We start from the raw sequence: 10,696 nt of genomic DNA, 5'->3' as shown, positions 1-10,696 counted from the left end.
CTTGTATTTACTATAATTCTAGTAGCATATGAAGCCAGTATAAAAGTCAGTAAATGATGGTAAAATGCTCATTTTTTGGTGACGTGTCTCTTTAAAAAATGAGCCTGTGTGTGTGAGGGTCAGAGGAACGTCTTCCACTGCTGGTCAATAGTGTGATGGATGGCTGATGAGTAGAATTGCCTCTCACACACACACACACACACACACATGCTCCTCCTATTCAGACAAGGACACGCATCTCACACTCAACACACTGCTGTCAATGGCTGGAAATAAACAGCACAGGGCTTCAGTATTCAAACAGAGATTTCCTTTATGCAGATGAATGAGGTGGAGTAGATTACCGGTGTTAAGATGCGAGGGTGGGAGGGGTGGTCTCACACACGTGTCTGTTTGCTGAACCACTGATATAGAGCTAAACTGTGCAAATAACATATCCCATGTGCGCGGAGGGATATTCCTTAGCTCGTTTTACCTCTCTCTTTCTTTTTTTTTTAAATGACGACTGATACAGGTGCTTGCTGAGCAAACAGGAGCATGCGAAAAGGAAGCTGGCTCTGGGGTCCTGGGACTTTCGTCCAGTGTATGGCCTGATTGAAAATCATTCTGATGTGGCAGCTGGAAAGGTTATCTGTGAAATGGGTTCAGCGCAGGTCCCTATAGCTCCCTGTACAGGGCCAGGTTGTGTGTGTGTGTGTGTGTGTGTCTTTGCGGCTTAAAGTGTGTGAAAGGAGCTGACCATTAATAGTGAAGGAGAGAAAGTGCAAGCATGAAATAAAGGAAGAGATGCAAGTCCACAGCATGCTACATTTTGCCTCAGGGAGTGTGTGCATGTGTGTGTGTGTGTACCTGCATCAGTCGTGCATGGATGCAATGCTCTGTTTGTTTATTTGCTTGCAAAATGGCTGTGTTCTATTCTGAAGGGTTCATCTGTATGCCCTAAGCACTTTGAAGGGTTTAAAATGAGAGTTTAGAAGAAATGAATTGTGTGCTGGACCAAAAAACCAAACAAACCCTGTGCCTTGGAATTAACATCTGCATTATCTTTCATTATTTTTATCGCAAATTAAATATGAGCAAAAAAAAAAAATAATAATAATAATAATGGCGGAAAAAGTCAATATATATGTTGTTTAATTAAAGCATATACTGAACATTTGAGTAAAACTCTGACATTCATTCCTTCATTCATTTTCTTTTCGATTTAGTCCCTTTATTAATCTGGGGTCACCACAGCGGAATGAACCGTCAACTTGTCCAGCACATGTTTTAAGCAGCGGATGCCCTTCCAGCCACAACCCATCACTAGGAAACCCAAACACACTTATTCACTGACATACATACACTATGGACAATTTTGACTTACCAAATTCACATATAACGCATGTCTTTGGACTTGTGGGGGAAACTGAAGCACCCGGAGGAAACCCACGCGAACACTGGGATAACATGCAAACTCCACACAGAAATGCCCATTAACCCGGCCGAGGCTCGAACCAGCGACCTTCAATGGTCAATGGTGCAGTCTATTTCAGTTCATCAAAATAACAACGTGCCAACAATATGCCTTAACACACCTCCTTTTTAGGCACAGTCATGAGTCCACAAAGTGGCTCAAATGGATTTGCTATTTAAACAACATGGCACAATACGTGAAAAATAGAGTTGAGGTGGTCTGAAAATAGCAACAGATAGCACCATGCACAACAGGTGTATGTTATGGCCCAAAGTGTTTCTGTCATGTTACAACAGATTTAGAAAGAAAGAAAGAAAGAAAGAAAGAAAGAAAGAAAGAAAGAAAGAAAGAAAGAAAGAAAGAAAGAAAGAAAGAAAGAAAGAAAGAAAGAAAGAAAGAAAGAAAGAAAGAAAGAAAGAAAGAAAAGAAAGAAAATGCAGATTCACCATCTGACAGTAGGTGGTGCTTGTGGAACACTGGAAAGTCAGCTGTTACCATGGTTACCACTGTACACAAACCATCACTGCAATTAAATATGGCACCATCAGCTTTTCATGCAAGTTATTTACTTTTTCAAATCTGTTTATTTATGTGTTTGTTTATTTGTTTAGTTTTTCTGTTCCATTATATTATTTATTAAATGTACACAGAAAAAAAATATTTTTGCTAAATAGTTCTCTTTATTTGGGCTGAATGCAATAAATTCGGGTCGGAATGCAATTTAAATTCAGCCCAAATAAATAGTTTGCAACCACTTAACTAAAATAAATAAATAAATAAATAAAAATATTATTAAATTTGTTGAATGTATTAAATTAATGTTCAGTGTAGATGCTGCTGCTTGATCACTATAATGGCAAACAGAAAATTGTGACTGCAAAAAAAAATTGTAATATTAACATTTACATTATTTTTATAGCATTAAAGAAGATGTATTAACATGTATAAAAGTGCAAAGTTGCTGTATTTTTTTCTAAATGTTCTTCTACATCTTTCTTGGCACGAGTTTCTTCTGCTTCATGACATTTGAGCCTTCACTGTAGAAAACAAGGTAAGGAGTATCAGGTGACAGCATTACAACCCGTGGTGTTAAAGTGCAACATCAATCATTTATTTAGGAATATTAATGTTTTTCTGAACATGTTCTTTTGTTTCATGTTCAGAGCCATATCTCTCTGCTTGCTCTACCATAATGTAAACACGGTAGGAACGTGTGTGACAATGCTAATACAAATCTAAAGGTTTTGTATGTAAAAATTGTCAGTAAAATTTTTGAAATTTAGTGCAACACAAATCTTCTTTTGTTGAAAATTGCTGTATTTCTGAACATGTTCTTCTGCTTTCTTGCTCCATTTACAGTACATGGTTTAAGTGGCACAATGGAAAACACAAAATCAAAATCAAAGTTATAGGTCAACTTTGCTAAAAAAAAAAAAAAGTCATATTGTATACACAATAAATGTTGCATTTGATTTGAATACATCTTTTTAAAAGTACATAAATGAAGCCAATAAATAATCATTGTTCAAATAATTTTCAAAAAAACTTTTTTTTTTTTTTTTTTTTACGAAAATAATGACTAAATCACATTTTGCTTTTTTGTTTTTGTTTTCTCTTAAATTTGCAATGCAGATACATCCTTCTCATTCTGAAAAGTAATTTTCCACTTGGAATTATGAGGTTTTATCTGGCAGATCATTCATTGAAGCATTTATTATTATCAATAAATACAATCAAAAATTTATAAGTTGGTGTTGTAGCAATATGTTGATGCTTGGAAAAATAAAATTTTTGCTTTCTATAACATTTATTTAATATTTTAGGATGAATTCTTGTTCAAATTAAGCATACAAGGCAGTGTTAAATATTTTTTTTTCAGTGCAGCTGTTAAATAATATGTTAATATGTATTCAATTGTATGCTTTATTTGAATTATTGAATTATATTTATCAAATTATATGCCTCATTAATTAAATTAATTATTTTAATACTTAAATGTAATTAAGTATTAATTATTTCAAGGCTTATTATTAAATTTAAAGACTTTAAAAGAAACAGACGATGACCAAATGAGTTTAATAAACACTGAAAAGTGATTGTGTGAAATGTGTGTGATTGAGTGTGAATGGGTGTTTCCTAGTGATGGGTTACAGCTAGAAAGGCATCCCCTGCATAAAACATATGCTGGATAAGTTGTTGGTTCATTCCACTGTGGCGACCCCAGATTAATAAAGGGACTAAGCCGAAAAGACAATTATTTAGCCGTGATTTTGTGTGATTTTGTCTTTCTGGTATTTCCCGCTGTCAATGAAGCAGTCCGGCAAAATGACAAAGAAAGCTAATCCTGATTGGTCCTTGTGCGTGCATTAAAAACGCTGATTGGCTCCCAGAAAGAACCTTATAGAGCCAAGCTAGAGTTCGATGTTGTAGATAAAACCTTTTCTTGTTTTTTAAATAAAAAGTTTTAAAATGTAAACAACTTATAAAAACACACCACATAATGTAAAGAAGTTGTCATTTAATAAGAATATGTAAGGAATTCTAAATGGTCTGTCTCTAAAAGTGAGGGGGACGTATCCACCCCTAATAAGTTGTCCACCCCAAATAAGTATCCAACCCTAATAAGACTACTCAAATGATTTAGAAATACTAAATGGTAGTAGAAATGAGGGAAATGGATTCCCTCAATTTCTTTAAGGAACGGGAAATTGACAACTTAATTAACTGAGTTGACAAAATGTGGTCACTTGATTGAATAACTTTAAATTTTAATTTAATAAATGTTTAATTACAGATATCTTAAATGTTTACTTTCAGATAACGTAAATGTTTACGTACAAATAACTTAAATGGCTCATAGACTAAACTTCCACATTTTTTAGCTTTTATATTCTTTACTTATCAAAGTTGACATTTAGCCTCACCATGTTGGTTTTTCGTAATGTCTGATTTTTACGAGGTGGGTCTTTAGTCCTACGCTCAAACCCCAACCTGGAGGACCAGGACATACACACATACACTCGACAATTTAGCTTACCCTATTCACTTATAGTTCATGTGTTTGTACTTGTGGGGGAAACCGGAGCACCTGGAGGAAACCCACGCGAACGAGTGGAGAATATGCAAACTCTACACAGTAATGCAAACTGGCCCAGCCAGGACTCAAACCAGTGACCTTCTTGCTGTGAGGTGACAGTGCTAACCACTGCACCATGTTGCCCCTGCGTGTGTATTAATTTAGAAAAATGTATAAGCATTTAAATATCTACTTTCTAATTTAACTTTTCTCTTTCGTCAGATGGGTTCTGCTAGTGTCTCTGTCCTGCGCTACAGCAAAATGCAAATGACCGCCTTATGTAATATAGTATATATTGATCAATCAGCGCAGTTGTAGTTAGTTAGTTGTCATGCAGCCTTATTATCTAAAGTAATTCACTTCAGTTATTTTGAATGGAAGCTCCCCAAATTGTAAGTGCAACCTGGAAAATGGTGCATGCATGCATTGGTGTCTTTATGCATGTATATATTTACTTGTGTTTACTGTAGGTGCATTTATGTGTTTTGCAGCTCTGTTATCTCCTGCCAACAGCCTCTTCTGATTGGCCTGCGACTATGAGGTCTCGATCCTGCCTTTGAATAGCATTGACCTCTGTCACGACCTCCAGCCGGACCTCATCTCTGCCTCTCTGCTTCTGTACGTGTGTTTGCAGGAGAAGAAAAAGAGAGGGGGATTGTGTTGTCCAGCTGAGAGAGGTTTAATAGAGGGGGTCATCGGGCGAGTGGGTCACTCATAAAGCCACGGGTCCAGCCGGGCTGAACAATGCATAACCCATACGACCTCTGACCTGCCACATGTGCTCCATTTCTGCAGCTGGAGAACAAAAGGTGATTTATTTTTGTCTTTGGTCAAAAAAGAGATTAAATCCATGATCTGGTGTAACGTTTATGAGTGATTCATTACTGTAGTCGAATTATTGAAAGATTAATGATGTCTTATAAGTTACTTTTTACTAGTTTTGTTTTTATTTCCATGATTTTCTACTGATGTAATTGAAAAGACATATGAACTTGTTTAGTTTGGAATTATATATATAATTTGGGGCCCACAGTGATTATATTTAATGACTAAGATATTCAATTATTCCTTAATTTTTTTTTTTAATTGTATATATTTGGTGCTATATTTGGAGAAGAATTGCTTTTAAATAATAAAATAAAAATTGTAAAATATGGTAAATAACTATATTGAATTAAACCACAGTGTTATAAAGCTTGTTGCTTTTCTGAGGAAAAAAAATAAGTAAAAACCGATCTGATTTTAAGCTTGTACGTACCGGGACACTTTTCGTTTGGGTTTATCGTCAGCGTTTTTCCGAGACGGTTATCCGAATTTAAACCAAAGCGATTTTCACTGCCGTCTAACAGAAGAGTATGCATGATCACTCCTTAACGTTAGATTGCGCTACACAACTTTAAGCTTCTGACACCTGCTTGTAACACAGAAGAACGTTTGGGGCTACAAAAAAATACATCCGGTTAGTAAGATCACAAGCGCTTTAGGTTTCGTGATTTCACCACGTGCAGACAAGGGGCGCTATAGTGTTATAGCAGAGAAAGCTAAAACGCCGATCAAACGCTGCCATTTCCACAGTGCTTCTTCTGTTTCTGTATTTGAGCATCCAAAGGACATGGCACAAAAAGAGAAGTACTTACAGTTTAATATTAATTATATTCCAGATAATATATATATATATATATATATATATATATATATATATATATATATATATATATATATATATATATATAGCTCTAGCATTTGACAAAGGACATCTTCCAGAATCTCTCCCAGTAAATAATAAATAAATGGCAAAGCTGATGTACTGCTCTTTCCTCTCCTCGATCGTCGTTGACAGCACGCACAAACCTTCGATAACAGCAATAGTAATTTAGTATTTACCTTAAGGTGCAATATTAGAAAAAAGTTGTATTAAAAATAGTTTTGCTCAAAAAGGAGTATGGATATTATAGAGTCTGTATAGTGAGTGTGTGTGTAGGTAGTAAAGCCTTTTGTTCTTTTGTCTATGTCTATGTCTTGTTCATTTGTCTATGAGGTCGCTTTCAAATGTATCTCAATATGTTTGATATATCTTATACATCGCAACTTATACAACTATTTTGCAAAAGATATGAGAACGTTTCATGTTACTTACTGATGCTTATTCCAAATATATGTGAAAGACACTTTTTATTTTAGAGAGCAGGCATGAGGTTCAACTGTGTTCTTTTCATTTTCTGTCTGATTTAAGCTCAAACTGATATGGCTAACAGCTCTATTGACTGACCAACACAATCTCACGGCAATTCATAACTTTTTCATTTAGTGGCTAATTCGTACGATCTAATTCATACATTTTAGTACGATTTGCTCATCCTCCAATGACAGTTGGGTTAAGGGGTGGGGTTAGGTGCCACGCCTCCTTTTTAAAAATCATACAATTTCGTACGACTGGACTCAAACAAATTAGTGTGAATTAGCCACTAAACTGCAAAACGTAAAATACTTACGTTTTCTCGTGAGATCAGTATGGACTGACCATATTTACACAGCAGAGACACAGTGCATGCTACTAGAGGCATGTTGCTTTTTGTTGACGTGGAGCTGCTCCACGATTCACAACACATCAGAGACTCTTGAGAGCGGGCCATTTATCGCTAGTTGTTTGTTAGCAAGTCTTTTTTTTTTTTTACATATTAACTGTTTATACAGTATATATTTATATTACAATATTCTACATCCCTAATCTTCCCCAAAAAATAACTTAACACAAACTTTGTATGGAGGTTAAAAGCCAAAGTTATTGGTTAAGACAGCATCAGCATATGAACGCACTAAGGTGCTGTTTTTGCATTTCAGTTTTTATGAATAGATTACATCAAATATAACACAAGTATTTTTGACAAACTATGTATCAGTCTAAATCTACAACCCTCAAGAAGCCGTTGTAGCTACTTGTTTTTCAACAGTAACCCTATAAACAATGTATTTGCTAAATTTGTGTACAGAAAACACTTATTAGATATGGATTAAATATCATCGCAATAACATGACATAGACAGATTCATTCCTCTACATCACGGTTTATATTAAAAGGTAAAAATCTTCAGAACAACAGATTTAGTTCACCGACAGAATAGTGTTGAATTATGGATGGCTATTAATGTCACTGTTTCTGTTGTTGTCCTGTTGTTGTTACATTGTTTAATATATTACTTACACGCAAAAATGGCGTCTTTTTTTTGGTGTCAAAAAGGCATCACAATTTAATTATCAAATTAAACACATTTATAGTGCAGATGAATAATGTAGCATTTTCAGTTAAGCTTAGAGTTATCTTATATTAGTTTCAATAAGCCAAAAAAAAAAAAACTTTTTGTTTAATTGACCCTTCGCTAGGCCACACCCAAAAACCGCCACCCACCAATCGTGGCTTAGCAACCGTAGCTACGCACAGGGGGTCTGTCAAGCTTTCCAGCGAGGGGAACAAGCCAAAGTGTTGTGCATAATTGTATCCTGGTACCCGGTATCCTTAAAGTTTGGACTGGTGGTGGATTTTTTTCCCTTTTCAAAACCTAAAACCTAAGAGGAGAAATGCCAACACGAATCAAGTTCTGTGAGGGGGGGGAACGGAGCGGAGTTGATTTGGTTTTCGATATTCATATTTAATGATTGAACCGACAACAATAGCTCACACACCTCTTACCCTAAACAGATCTAAACTGTGTTTCCTACAAAAATACAAGGCAGGTCATGTTTCCCAGCTGTCTTTTTTCTTTTTTTTCCCTCGATATTATGAGCACTGCTCCGTTTAAGCCCTCGTCATAGTAGTCATACTAATAGCAGACATATTTCCATCTGTTTTAAGCTACAAATATTAAAAACTACATATCAACAGAACAAAACAGTCGTGATCACAAACTGAGCACTTGCGGTCAATATACTTATTTATACTAATATTTGCTGGTAGGGAAAATCTATTTGTTCACTTCTGCTATTTATACTATGATTTGCATTTCAATTAATTTATTTCTTCCACTTAACTGCAAATTAAAATAGAAACTGGATAAAGAGCACACAGACATACTGAGAGTTATACTGTAGGTACTGTACGTTGTTATGAGTCAATGCTAATATTGAGCACAAATCTATCAATTTCCCCTTTCTGGCCTTTCTGTAAATTATGTAAAAGCACTGTTTATGTGCGTTTCCTTGTTGGTTAGTAACGCTATATTTCATTGCACAACAATAGTTTATCAGGATTTTTGGCTAAAAAAGAGAAATCACGGTTTAATTAGTTATTATTAGTCTATTTTTTAAATTTCACCTCTCCTGCTGTGCATCAATTAAGCTGTTGAATGATTAGCGTATGAGGTGACTAGGCTAACCTAGCTTCAATTTTGGTTATTTTTTCATCGGTTGCCTATTATGTTGTGAATACACCCCCATAATGCATACTGCAGTCCTTTTTGTCTAGCTTTCTCAGACATCTAACCTGTTCGCCAAAAATGACTAACTATATGCCTAGGAATGTCTGACACTGACGCATACACATTGTAAAAAAGATGTGCCAGGCACGAAAGATTGACAGGCGTAGCAACAGTAACTAAGGAGGGCAGGGCTTAGCGAAGGGTCAATTTAACAATCAATGAAATGCATTAAATAAACTAGTTATATTAGTGTATGTATGTATGTATGTATGTATGTATGTATGTATGTATGTATGTATGTATGTATGTATGTATATATGTATGTATATATGTATGTATATTTATATGTAGTAGCCATAATTAGTCTGATAATGCAGTGCTACTTTGGGTCATTTTAATAAATTATGTATCACAATGACACATAATCCTCAATATAACTACAACTCATAAATAAATAAATAAATAAATAAATAAATAAATAAATAAAAGTAAATAAATAAAAATAAACAAATAAATACTTAAATAAATGTAAATAAATACATAAATAAACTAAGATAAATAAATAAATAAATAAATAAATAAATAAATAAATAAATAAATAAATAAATAAATAAATAAATAAATAAATAGTATTGGTTGTGTTTAAATTCTGGTTATGTTTCACCCATCAAAATTTCAACATTGAAATCGTGAACTTGTAAAAAAAAAGATCAGAATTGTGAGATGTTAATTTGCAGTTGAAGTATAAGCAGGCCAATTAAAAAAGAAACTGATTAGAAATAAAGACAACTGTAATGGAAAAAAAAAAAAAAAATATATATATATATATATATATATATATATATATATATATATATATATATATATATATATATATATATGTTAATATAATTTTTTGGCAGACACAAAGGTCACTCATTAATAAATTACAACAGTTACCAAAACAAAATTTCACATACTATGAACAAATGAACAAGTCAGTGCATCCTGGACCTCATGTGTTAGTATAACATTTAAATAGCATGACAATCAAATGAAAATGATTGACATATAAACATATGATTAAAATGACAGACAGTCTTCCTCCTTTACAATGAGCTTCTATGATGATGGTCTACAGAGTCTGATTGGGGCAGTTCTCCATTGATCTGTGTGTGAAAGAAAGCACTGGCACACAACTGCAGATCTGTGACTCACAAACATAACTCTGAGACGGAAGCAGCTAAAGGGAGAGGTGATGCTGAAGATGAAGATGTGAGCTGTATATGGTGATTCACTGAGACTGCATCTGCACTTGTTTGTTAGTGCTCTCTCACTCTGTCTCTTTCTGTGTGTGTATGTGTGTGCGTGTGTGTGTGTGACCGCACAGTTGATTTGTGCTTTGAACCTGCAAATCCACCTACAGGGAAGGTGAGGTGAGAGAAATGGCAGGTTTTAGGACACTGAATCACCTTGACAGTTGCATGCACTGTGCTAAGAACTGCGCGCACACACAGGCACGCACAAGCATGCACATACACAGCTGCCTTAAATGCATCAGAATTCTGCATCTTCAACTAAACATCTATACTTTTCTTTAATAAATTAAAATAGTTAATAAATTAAAATAGTAAATATTTATATATATTTTTTATATATATGCATTTTTTTCAGCTTACCAGCTAACCTTTAAGTAAAAAAACTAAAAAAATAAATAAATAAATGGATGAATGAATGAACAAACAAATGAACAAACGAACGAACAAAAGTATT

Source organism: Danio rerio, chromosome 18 (assembly GCF_049306965.1).
Source record: "Danio rerio strain Tuebingen ecotype United States chromosome 18, GRCz12tu, whole genome shotgun sequence".
In the NCBI taxonomy this organism is placed as follows: domain Eukaryota; kingdom Metazoa; phylum Chordata; class Actinopteri; order Cypriniformes; family Danionidae; genus Danio; species Danio rerio.
The sequence above is the reverse complement of the archived record's forward strand: the minus strand, read 5'-3'. Positions refer to the sequence as shown.